Below are 13,032 nucleotides of genomic sequence, written 5' to 3' on the forward strand. Positions count from 1 at the left end.
CAAAACTCTTTTCAAAACTCATAACTAAATAAATTTTTCACACTTAAATCATAATTCTAAAACTCACAAACTCAAAATACAATTTTATTCTCAAATCATAATTCTAAAACTCTACCAAAAGCTACTTAAGATTTGTCAATATAATAATTTTTTACAGAGGGTCATTGTCTCGAGTTATATATATATATATATCAATGATCAACTCATCACAGTGGTGCCCAAAGACTTTTTACACGTTTGATAGTCATGGTTATGACAAATGTGGTTCTAGCTATGATTTAAAGTGGCCATGTTATAATAAATGTGGTATTAGTTATATTCAAAGTGATGTAGTTACAAAGTAAATTGGCGTTGGTTATATAATAAGACGTTAGTCTAGAGGTTAAATTTCTATGTTCATATTCTATTAAAAGTAATGGTAGGAGGAACCACATTCTAGAATTAAAATTTAAACATCCAAGAGGTAAGAACTCAAATTATATTAAATTTGATGAAAAAACAAAGTAACGGTAGGCGTATAAAATTATCTATGACGCACAAATACTTCAAATAGGAAGACGTGCTCATATCATATCCATATCGGATACCGATACTCCTCGGATACTTACGGATACGTATCGGATACTTATTAAAAGTATCGGATATTTCTTAATTAATTTTTCATTAATTTTGAAGTATCAGATACTTAGTTGTGAAGTATCGGATGCTTCAAGTCACATATTATCAGATACTTCTTAATTGATTTTGAAGTATCAAATACTCCAAGTCATGTATTACTTCTTTTACGAAATTAGAATTGTATCATTTCTTGCATAGCATCATAATATAATATAATTGCGAGGATAAAAAGAATATTTTTACAATACTTTGCTTAGTTTTTTTTTTTTTTTTTTTTTTTATAAAAATAACATAGTAAACTAAAGTAATAGAATTCATCAAATTGACATATCTTCATTGTATCATGCATGTCCCCTACAACTACATAGAATTAAGGATTAATAAGATAATATAACAATAATACATTTAAATAACAACAAATAAATAAGCAAATAAACTTACATAGAATATTTTTGACTAGTGCAAAAGGAAAAAGCATAGGGTAAAGTTGTGAATTGTTTTGATATTATAATATCAACATATTAGACTTGATATTGAAATGAAATATTTGCAAGACCTATTGAAAATTTAAAAACCACACTAGTTACTGACTTAAATTAATACTTAATTCTTAAATATTAGTATTTTGCATTATAAAGTTACTGTGGTTTCTCAACATTCTTGAGCTTATGTGTAACTCACTGCTAATAATTTTTATTTTTTATGTTTTACAAACGTATTCTAACCTTACCCATATCCTACTTTTTAAAGTTTTGCTATATTGTTGTATCCGTATCGTATCCTATCCGTATCTGTATCCGTACTTTCTAGAAAATTATAAATCACACATCTTCTGTAAAAATACATTAAGAGCAGGAGTGTCTCTAGAACGTGCATAGGTGTCACTCAATATCATCTATGTACTCTACCAAAACATTGCCATTGTTTCTCTATCAAATCATAAGGAACAAAAACTGCACCTGTGGAAGGAATCCTAAATTGTGCAGCAAAACGAGATAGATTATGCCCACCATTCACCATCTTTTTTGCACCAGTGATATGTAATAGCAGTGCAAAATTTGGGAGAGAAAATAAAAGTAGAAAGTGGTTGGAGTCAAAGCCGGAGCTGTGTAGAGATCCTTAACCCCTGAAGAAGAAGAAGAAGAAGAAGAAAATAAAATAGTTAGTGAAAAGATTAATGTGCATAAATGAGTGCGGCAGTGCACATTGCAGCACAGAGGAGGTAATGAAGGTGTTGGCATGTTTAGCCACCCAAGCAATACCTGTAAAGTGGAGTTGATAGACAGATAGGCAAGTTGCTAACAATAATATTGCAGATTAATGTTAACAAACTAATTAGTAATTATCAATATCGAGAATGTGTACACCAATATACTAGTTTAGACAGTCAAAAGAAAAGGACAATGAAAAGAACCCTCTACTTGCAAGCGATCCTAGTTTTAGCACGAGAGTGATTAAGGTGTTCAGCAGCAAAACTAGGACCGGGGAATTAAAAGTGTTAAAACCTACCAAAACCTACCACTACACCTACTCCACCCACTTCACCTACTCCACCTACTACATACCTACCTCCTCTAATCTTCTATATATAGGACTCATTGTAAACATAATACATCAATCAATAATACATCAATTTTAACATGGTATCAGAGCAAGGTTAAGCACTTAGTATTTTTCACTTCACCGGCGGACGGCAACCTCGCCTTGGCCGCCCGCCGGACCTCAACCTAGTCCGCTTGTTTTTTTCTACACACCCATTTTAAATATACCTTATATTTTCCAGCCATAGCAGCCAATCGATGAACTTCAGGTCCAGGCACATCAATGGTTGCAGCATGATACTTCCGAAACTCCTCTTTACCCTTAGCTGTGCAGTTACCAATTGTAACACCAAAATTTGAGCCACGAGGATAACCACCCACAAAGGCTTCCGGAAACATAACTAGCTGGGAACCAAATGAGGCTGCCTCAGCCAGCAATCTCTCAGCCTTATCTAGGGTGGCAGGGGTGTCGTAGAAGACGGTGGAGGCTTGGACCACGGTGGCTCGAACCGTCGGAGCGGAGTCGCTGCCGCCCATATCCACCTCCGTGAACAGTGGTCCGTCGGTGGCTGGTGCAGGGACGAGAGCCATGCTGTTCCGAGTCGCTTTTTCTCTCTCCTGATCAAACCATGCATTTATCAACTCTCTCTCGGTCACCATGCATGACCACAGAGCAACACACAACTCTCCCTCTCTCTTCTCGACATGACTTTTGGTACACGGGTTCTCTCTCTCTCTCTCTCTTCGAGGCCATGGAGTCATGAAGGGTGATGCTGGTTCAGTCTCACTGACTCAACTATCACACACACACACACTGCCACCTCACTCTCTCTCTCTCGGGTTAGGGAGGGAGAGGGCCATACACAACACCCATTTTAAGAGACACCCATACACAACACACCACAGACTCATTATTATGCTTCCCACTCTCCCCAACTTTTTTTATTTTATATATATATATATATCTTTTTATTATACTATATTACCCAAACACTCCATCTGATCCCACTATCCTTTTTATTTATTTTATTTTATCTTCCTTCTTTCAAAAAAAAAAAAAAACCTGAAAGTGGTCTCACTCCCTGTCTCTCTCACCTTTCCACTTTCCAACCCCCAATCCTTTTTTTAATCAACCCACTCCCTCACTTTCTTTAAACCCATCTTTCACTCACATGGGCTTGTCCCCATTCTCCCCTCACTCAACTTTTCTTTACACTCATCTTCCCCACTAGCTTCCAACACTTAATTTTATTTATTATTATTATTACTTTCCCTACACAAAAAAAAAAAAAAAAAGCAGACGCAAAACTGCACACCAAACTCATTTTATTCATGTCAGGGGCGATCACCATTTTCCACAAAACACAAAAAAAAAAAAAAACCACACCCACAGCGGGATTTTTCTTCTCTACTCTGCTGCTGGTCTCTTCTTCTTGCCTCCGTCCTGAGCGGCCCTTGCCGGTGCTGCCTCTGTGCTTCCTCCTCCACCGAGCACGTTCACTCCCCCATACTCCTCCACTGCAGCATATGGCGGACCTCCAAATCGGAACATCACGGTGGCCTTCCGCTTCAGCTCCTTATTTTCCGCCTTTAGCACACTTATCTCTGCTCGCGCATCCTTATACATGCACTGGAGCAGAGCCAGTTGGGCGTTTAACTGCTGCACCTCATTTGTCCAACTCTGAAGCCGGTGCGACAAGTTTGTGACCGCCGTCATGGTCTCCACACATGACCTCAATGTATACTGATTGGCCTCAATATCCGTTTGCACTGCCATTTTTTGCTCCACAGACCGCATCGGAAAGTTCAACGGAACAAAACCAGAGGTGTTTGGTTGAGGTTCATTGGCCCCCGCACCAGTTATCTCTCTTGTTGACTCGTTGAGGTCGGGAAAGAGAGTGAGCAGACCACGGGAAGACGAGGCCATTTTCTGGGCAACAGAGTGTTACAGAATATTACAGAGTTTCTCTCTCAGACAACGAAGAGTTTTTTCAGAGGTTTTTAGCAGTTTTTTGTCTCAGCCTCAGCCTCCGCCTCAGCCTCCGTCTTGGTTAAATAGCCAAGGCAGATACGCGCATCGTGCGCCACTTGACACCAGACGACAAAACGGGCACGCAAGCCAAGGTAGTCACGCGCCTCGCCATAATGTCCGGCACACCTTTTTATGGATTGGGCACGCCTTTTGATGGCACGCCTTTTGAAAGATTGGGCACACCTTTTGAGGGTGCGACTCTTCCAACGGTCCGACATGACCCCATAAACTGTCCCGACATTGATTCCGGTTAGCTTCTCCATCGGTCCGGTGTGACCTTGTCAACTGTCCAGACTTTATCTGCTACAACGGTCTGCTACAACCATCCCGTGTCCTCTACAACGTTATGACACAACCATCCAGTGTCCTTTACAACGTTATGACACACCCATCCAGTGTCCTCTACAACGTTATGACACAACCATCCAGTGTCCTCTACAACGTTATGACACAACCATCCAGTGTCTTCACCAACGGTCTGACACGACCATACAGTGTCTCCTATCCTCTTTTATTTTATGTATTAGTCTATTTTCTTGTTTTGTTACTCTCTCCAAACTCAAGTTGGTTAGTTCCTATCCCCCTTGAGTTTGCGAGGGGCTGTTAAAACCTACCAAAACCTACCACTACACCTACTCCACCCACTTCACCTACTCCACCTACTACTCCACCTACTACATACCTACCTCCTCTAATCTTCTATATATAGGACTCATTGTAAACATAATACATCAATCAATAATACATCAATTTTAACAAAAAATACCATGTTTTGCAGATGAGCGTGAATCACTGAAGGATATGACTTTGTTGTAATGGGAGGGACATCAACTAAAGAGATCATAATGCAAGTAGTCACCCATCATTCTTTTTTCTTCCTCTACACAGAGATTATGGAAATAAAGAGAATAATGGACCATTGAAACAGGCTTAAAACCCTGCATAGACCTGATATTGTCTAAATTCTGTCCTTTCAACCACCCAGGGGCGACTCCAAGGCTTGGTTAGGGGTGTCACCTGAACCCCCTGGCTGAATTTTATTTATTTATTTATTATATAAATATTAGATTTTAGGAAAAAAATTAGTAATTGAACCCACTAAAATACAATTTTGAACCCATAGTTTTAAGTCCTACTCTTTTGAACCCACCAATTTTGAACTCATATTAGATATTAGTATGTCTTTTTGCTTAAACAATAGTATCAATATATTGAAATATTTTTGTTTATAATTTTAAAATTTAAATTAATTTGTTGATTTTTTTCTCCATAGGTGATATAATGATTAATGTGAATTTTCTGTAAGATATATGATATTTAAGTTTTTGATTGACACCACTGACAAAAATTCCTAGAGTCGCCACTGCAACCACCAAAGAAAAGTATTTTTTTTGGTTACGTGTGTGTGCATGTGCAAATGGCACGCAATGACCTTAAGACCAGTAAGCACCCAAATCAAGTCAAAGAAACTGTAATGATGGAAAAAATAAAACTCATTAGAAACCAATGGTGCACGCAACACTACGCAATGTAACCCATTAATTTTCTTGGCTATTTCAGAAAATGGTTTCACTCACTATGTGTCGTATAGTAAAAAACATAAACCTTGAGATAGCAAATAGCAAAAATAAGAAAGTTTCAATGAACTCCACCAAGGGTTTTCTTGTTAAAAACAAGTTTAGAGTACATTTGTTTCTTAAACAGAAAATAGGCAGTGGTTCCATCATTACATGGATTTGATGCTAGATCTTTGCCAAATATACTATACAATCTCATTGTAAATCTTCTTCACTCATACTCGTCATTTAAGGGAACATGAAAACCATTTTACTGAAAATAAGTTGGAATTATCAGAATAGTTAACTGAACAGTTATATTAATTGAGATACTAGACCTTCATTATATTTATAGAAATATTTTTCGAAATTGTGATTGCCAACCCCCTAATCTTTCACCTAAGTCGGATGTACTTGAGTCACTAAACCACCCTAGTTACTTTTCACAAAGTAAATTTATCCATGATTATACAACACAAGCACAAAACACACTTTATTAGAAAATAATAGCATAAAAAAAGTAGTAGAGAATTAGAGCATCATAGACAATTTTCATATAGTTTAATTTAATCCCTTCTTCTGTTTTCCAACCAGAGATGTGACGTGACAATACAAAATTCTACTAGTATATCTTCCTAATCAACATATACTATTCCTACACACATACATTAGAAGAAAATACATTTCAAACTAAAATTATGGAAATATGTGAAAAGGCAATCATCTACATAAACCTACCTTCTAATTTAATGCTCCTCCTGTTGGCACATAAATTTCAACAAAATCTATGTTAAATTTCAAATACAGTCAATGACACACATAAAGCCTATGATAAGATTGTTGTAGGCAATCATTTCCCAAAATGATCAACTTGTTCCGTTGAAGTGTATAAATAAAACAACGTTGTATCTCAATGACGTTATTCAAGATACTCAAATGACACGTGGAGTTTATGAGAGATGACATCTGTAGAGTCTACAACAAGGACACTACACATGATGAAACTCCAAAGATCAATTTGGTTAATCAGATATACGATTAATCATATAGCGCTATTATTTAAAATTCAAATGGTGCTATCGTTCAGTTTGAAATTCAAATTGAGAATGAGACATTCTTATCACCTATTTGGTCCTTTATAAATACAAGAACCATCACACAAGATCAAAGATCAGAAAATCAAAAGTGAGAAGATCAGAGAGAGAGAGAGACAGAAAGAAATTAAGAGTTAAAGAAGTCGTTACAAGAAAAAAGAAGAGAAACCCAGAGAACTAAAGAGCCTACGCTACAAACGCAGAATGACGATGAATATGTAAAGGGTTCCAAACCCAAGAACTATACTTTGTATTCGAGGGTTCAAAACCCATAACAATTTCAATAAAATATTTATTTTTCTTAAATTGTCTTTCGTTATTTATTTTGTTCTTCATTAATCGGAGGTTTCATTTATATAAAATGTGTAATTAATGATCTAGAATACAGATCAGAAATAGGAACCTACTATTCAAATAATTAGCACTGTTTAGTCCAAAAACTAAACAGTGGACATTTGTAACATAAAATTTTGAAATGTGTTGAAACACTTCATGTTTTAAAATTTGTGTCTACAAATTCTGGCACGTCCAGTGGGACTTTTTTCTCCTCCCATCTTTTGAAGAACAAAATATATATATATATATATATATATATGTAGACCGCCCAAACTCGCTCCACGCGCGAGGGCACGAATTGTAGTTCTAGCTACTACAGTTCGGACTTCTGTCACGGTTCTGAATCTAATCTCACAAAGTGCAATGTAAGACTGATAAATCACCAAAGAGTCCAAATCCGGCAAATCACTTTGAAAAATCGATTTTAATCAAAAAGCACCAAACATGGACTGCTTTGCTAGATTTCAGAGTCGCTACCTAAATATTTTGTTTTTGGAAAATTTAGGAAACCCTGACTTGTGCTTAAGGCCACGTGTTCGTCATCACCAAAGTTGCCTCGGCTCGGGAACTTGGGTACGAGAGGGGAAGGTCCTGAAATGAGCACCCCCGCTCGCCTGATCAAAGGATCGGCCTCTACTAACATGATATGTTATTTTTGAAAACACATGTGTTCTTATTCCGGTTTATTAGCTAGCTTACTATGTGATGCGCACAGTATACAAATATAGACTCAATCACTCAAGTTGGAACAAAACATTTCATGTTTGTTTTTCGAAAAGTGGTTTGAAGTTGCTACCCTCAAGTAGGCTAAAGTGCGGATTTGCCACCCTCAAGTGGGCTTAAAACATGATGATTTTCCATTTCAAGTGGGATTATAACTCGCGTTTTGATGAATTGTCCCAATTCAAGCAATGAAGCCTTCATCCACAGGGATTCATACAGTTATAGTAATTAAGCAAATAGTCTCATGGCAGTCACTTACACACATGCAAGGATGCTAAAGCCTAGACACTCACAGTGTACCCCGAGCCAAAAAAGAAGCTAGTTAGTAATTAATGCATGATCCTAGCTATGCTAATAATGCCTAATGCAACACATACAAAAATGTAGCTAAATAGGCTCAGCTATCTAGAATGGCATGTGAATGCAACACTTGATAACATGCTTTGAAACACGTATTCAAGAAAGTGTATTAAAGTACAACGCAGTTTGTATGATGCGCCGAGCCCGGTACATGCAAGACGAATGAATGATGCATGCATGCAAAGCATAAGTATGCTAATTGAAACATGCCCTAAACTAACCATCGAAAGTTGATAAGTAAAAAGGAGAAAGAAATGGGGTTGGAAGACATGCATCACACATACGCATGCTTATTACAACATTCGCTCTCTCGAATGAGGGTCTGAATAAATAAGAGCTAAACTAAGCTACTTATTACAAGTAAACTAATTAACTAACTCTAGCTAATTAAATATTACAATCAAAATTGAAACAAATAGCTATGCTAAGCTAATTAGAATATTACAAAACAAATCAAATGACTAGTTACACGAACTAAACATAAGCAATGAAATGGCCTCGCGGGTGAGAAAAAGATGCATGCTCATTTGGCGCCATCCCGGAAATCCACTACCTTGCCTCTAAATGCTTCTGTTTGCATGCTTCTGTACTCCTGAAAATTATGCCAACTTCCAGAATGCTTCTGTCCCACGTTAGGAACATGCTGAAGGATGGTCGGCCAAGAGGGATGACCATCGACCACTTCTGATAGGCGATCGGCAGCCTTGGTGGCCGGTCGGCAGCTTTGATGGCCGGTCAGCCACTACTTTTTGCTGCAACTGACCATCGACCACTTCTCCTTTTGCTGCAACTGAGCACAAACAGAGGTATGGCAGTGTTGTAGACACCCCATTTTTGACCGCCCTTAAGACTTGGGCACTACTGATGGTTTACTTGGTGGAGAAAGATGTGCAAGGCAAAGGTTCAGTTTCTTCAGCAAGGAGAGAGTCAAATCTTAACTTCACACCCCTTTTGTACCGAAACAATCTTGATCAAAAGATTTTGGACCTTGAAATCCTCTCTTTCAAAATGTTTTGAAAATAAAGTTCCTACGATGTTTCGACGCTCGTATTTCGTCAAATGTTGCGCTTTTCGGTAAACCAAGCAAGGACAAAGTAGAAATGAATGAAAGTGAGATGAAATCTTTGAAAAATCTTTCAAAACACTTTGTTTAGGGGTTTGGAGTTGAAGAAAAGAGGAAAGGAGAGAGGAAAACTAGTTTGGGAGAAGTTCGGCATGAATCCGGTTGGACCGAATCTGCGCGGCTTCACCAAAACAGACATAACTTTTTGCACAAGCGGAATTTTAATGCAAGGCTGGTTCCATTGGAAAGATAACTTCCGGGGATTCAATTTGGACACAAGAATGACCTGAAAAGGAGTTCATATGAAGGAGTTATGGCCATTTGAAATTGGACCTGGAAAGCAGAATTTTCCTAAACTAGCTGGCCGACCTGAAAAGGTGGCTGGCCGACCACCCTCTCCTGAAAAAGTGGTCGGCCGACCAGAAAAAGTGGCAGGCCGACCAAAAAAGGTGGTCGGCCGACCACTTATGCCCACAAAGCTCAGAATTGATAGATATTTTCCCTCCAGCTTTCCTCCACAACCTCCAGCTGTCCGATAATCAGATATTTTCGAGCCAACTCTCATTTTTGGCTATATATGAGTTATATCTCTCATTTTTCAAGGACAATCTTCCTAAGAAAGTTTTGGGAGCTTCTCACTCTAAAAAATCCCTCTCTCACTAGAAATTCCAGAGCCAAATCTCTGCCTCTCTTTCCTTCTCTTGCCTTTGTGTGCATAGCAAGAGCTATACTTGGAGATATACCTCTCCTTTGCCTAGACACCCTTGATCAAACTCAACTACCATTGGGCTGAGGTTCTTTAAGGATCATTTTGAGCTCCAAAATCTAGTTTTAGCTCAGAGTTTGGACCCCTTTTTCTGCTGTCTTCTCGAGCTTCAAGGGTAACACACCATTTCCCTCTTTTGAGCATTATTTTGCTTCCTATCTTAGCCCTATTTGCAAGCATTTTTGGGTTTCGACATAAACTAGAAAAAGCCTTTTTTTGATCCTCTAAACATGTTTGTTTAAGGACTCTTTTCTGTTTGAGGCCATCTACCTCCTTGTATGCTCTATCCCTCTTTGTAGGCTTATTTTGCATCATATCTTAGCCCTACTTGTGAGCATTTTTGAGATTTGTCATAAACTGAAAAAAGTTTCCTTTTGAGCTTATAAACATGTTTACTTAAGGTCACTTTTCTGTTTGGGGTCACCTTCCCCTTTGTATGCTTCATTCCCTCATGTTTAGGGCTATGCATTAGAGCATTTGCATTGGCCTTGGTTTGGCCTTTTAGCCACTGAAATCCAGTGGATTTTCAGTGGCTTAGATGTGTCTTTGAGCCCTAAAATCAGAGGGGGGTGACACCCTCTCTCATTGTCATGTTTGTTGGCCTTTTTGGCCTTCCAAAGGGGCTCCATCTTGCATGTTGTGAAGTCACTTTTCAGGCCCTATTTGGTGAGTTTTAAGGTCTGCCTTGACTCTATCCAGAGCCCATTTTGCCATATTTTATGTCTATAATGCATGTGTAGAGCAATCCTCCTTAAGGCCTTTCAAGGGGACCTTTCATTGCATACTTCCTTGAGCCATTTCAGTCCCTTTTTGGGGAGTTTTAGGGCTGTCATATTTGATTTCCAGAGCTAGTTTTGCTATGCTAAGTGTCCTTGATGCATGTGTTGAGTAACCCCTTGCATGGCCCTCCAAAGGAGCTCATCATTTTTACATGCATTGACTCAGTTTCAGTGGTTATTTGGGCATATTTTGGCATGGCATACATCTGTTTTTGGCTGGTTTAATGAGCTTTCATATGCTTCATATAGTTGTAGAACAACTCATGGTTCACTAGCTTTCTTTGCATGCTTTGTGGGCCCTTGATTTTAGCACTTTTTGGCCATGTCATAAACTGATATTGTGCTTATTTTGGACTGCCCTAGCTCTGTTTTTGGGTCTCATAATTGAATGATGTTTGTTTTGCATGCTTGTAGTTCAATACCCATGCTTAACTTTGAGATTTGAGGTCCATTGCATGCATGTGCTGAGGTGTTTTCATGTTTGGAGGCCATTTTACATCACATTTAAGAGCCTATATGAATGCCATATTGCCATGTTTTCATCTCTTTAAGTGTGCTTGAGAGTCGGGCTTGAATGCCTTGTTTACCGACCATTGAATGAGCTTCATTTTCATGCTTGTTGAGCCATCATTTTAGGCCAATTTTCCACTGTTTCAGACCTGCCTAGGGTCTGTTTGGGGTTGGTTTTGCCTTTGGTGCATTGCTTTGGGTACCTTTAGCGTAACGCATTTCACTAGTTTCGGTACCCGGGCCCCCTAGCTTGCATTGTGTGCCATATTTGCATGTTTCGGGACCATCTTCTATGCCATTTCAGAGATGTATCATGTCCTATTCTATGCCATCTTGCATCCTTTGCCATGCTTTGATAGAATGGCATTTGTGCCTTAGGATCGGTCCATTGCATCCGTGCATGTTTGTACGCATTTCGGTTGTCTCATTTTCATCTAATGGCCACTGATGTGAGTGTGGCTGAGGTTCACTCATGTTGGTGTAAGTCCATCCTGCATTGTGTATGCCATTTCATAGCATTGTGTATACTAGGTTGCATGTTAGAGCATTGTGTATGCCATTTCGTAGCTTTGTGTATGCTAGGTTGCATGTTAGTCGCATTATGTATGCCATCTCATTTGCATTGTGTTTGGGATAGGAGTTAGCCCAAACACGGGAAATGAGGGATATTTTGTACTTCGAGTGATGGAATGTGTCTCAATTCCCGGTCTCCGACACTCTGGATTACCCATGATGGAGTTTAGGTCTTGTTGTGTTTTCATGTGCATTCATTTCATATCGAGTTGTGCAATTCGGTCCCTTGGCCCTCATGTATCGAGATGCGTGATTGGTGGCCCGAGGATCGAGGACAACGCTCCCTAGAGCTTATGCAATCAGACGGGGAGTGTGGTCGTGCACCCATTTGTTGAAAATACCTTGCCATATCTCTCTCTTGCTTTGTGTTGCAGAAAACCAGGGTCCAGGGGCAGAAAAGGGTTGGCCGACCAGGTTTTCTAGCAGGCCGACCACCTTTTTTTTGGTATCCACCACAAAGGGTGGTCGGCAGGTGTTTCCCAAGCCAATAGCTGGTCGGCAGCCTTCCCAGGGTGGAGTTTCAGCCTTCTGGAGCCTTGTGCAACTTTCGGAAATCAATTGCAAACAAAGGCGAGACGAGGCATTGTGATGGAATTTCCCGATGAGGCGACTCAAGCATGCATGCATCCATCGTCACCGAAAACAGAGCCGAGGCAGTCACATTCATGAAGTTTACATGCTTACTTAGCTAGTTTGTTAATTAGTTAATGTTGTGTAATAATTAGCTGTAGCTGTTATTTATTCGGACTGTATATCATTTATTCGGACCCTCCGAGCGAGGGCAATGTTGTAATAAGTGTGCGTGTGTGTGATGTATGTCTTCCAACCCCACGTCTTTCTCCTTTTTATTTATCAGCTTATGATGGTTAGATTAGGGCATGTTTCAATTACCATACTTATGCTCGCATGTTTGCATTCATTCATCTGTATTGCATGCACAGGGCTCGGCGCATCATACTAACTGCATTTGTATTTCAATTCCAAATTGAATACGTGTTAGCTGTAGCATCATCATATGCCATGTTTAGAATAGCCGAGCCTATTGTAGTTGCATTTTTGCATGTGTTGCATTAGGCATTTC

The 13,032-nt window shown here is 39.1% G+C and overlaps 1 pseudogene; it reads right to left on the reverse strand.

Annotated features, from left to right (window-relative positions):
- Positions 1-972: 972 nt before the first annotated feature.
- LOC145796192 (bifunctional nitrilase/nitrile hydratase NIT4B pseudogene) lies at positions 973-2,750 on the reverse strand (annotated as a pseudogene).
- Positions 2,751-13,032: the final 10,282 nt, after the last annotated feature.

This window comes from Camellia sinensis, chromosome 7 (assembly GCF_055761805.1).
Source record: "Camellia sinensis isolate YWXY chromosome 7, ASM5576180v1, whole genome shotgun sequence".
NCBI lineage: Eukaryota > Viridiplantae > Streptophyta > Magnoliopsida > Ericales > Theaceae > Camellia > Camellia sinensis.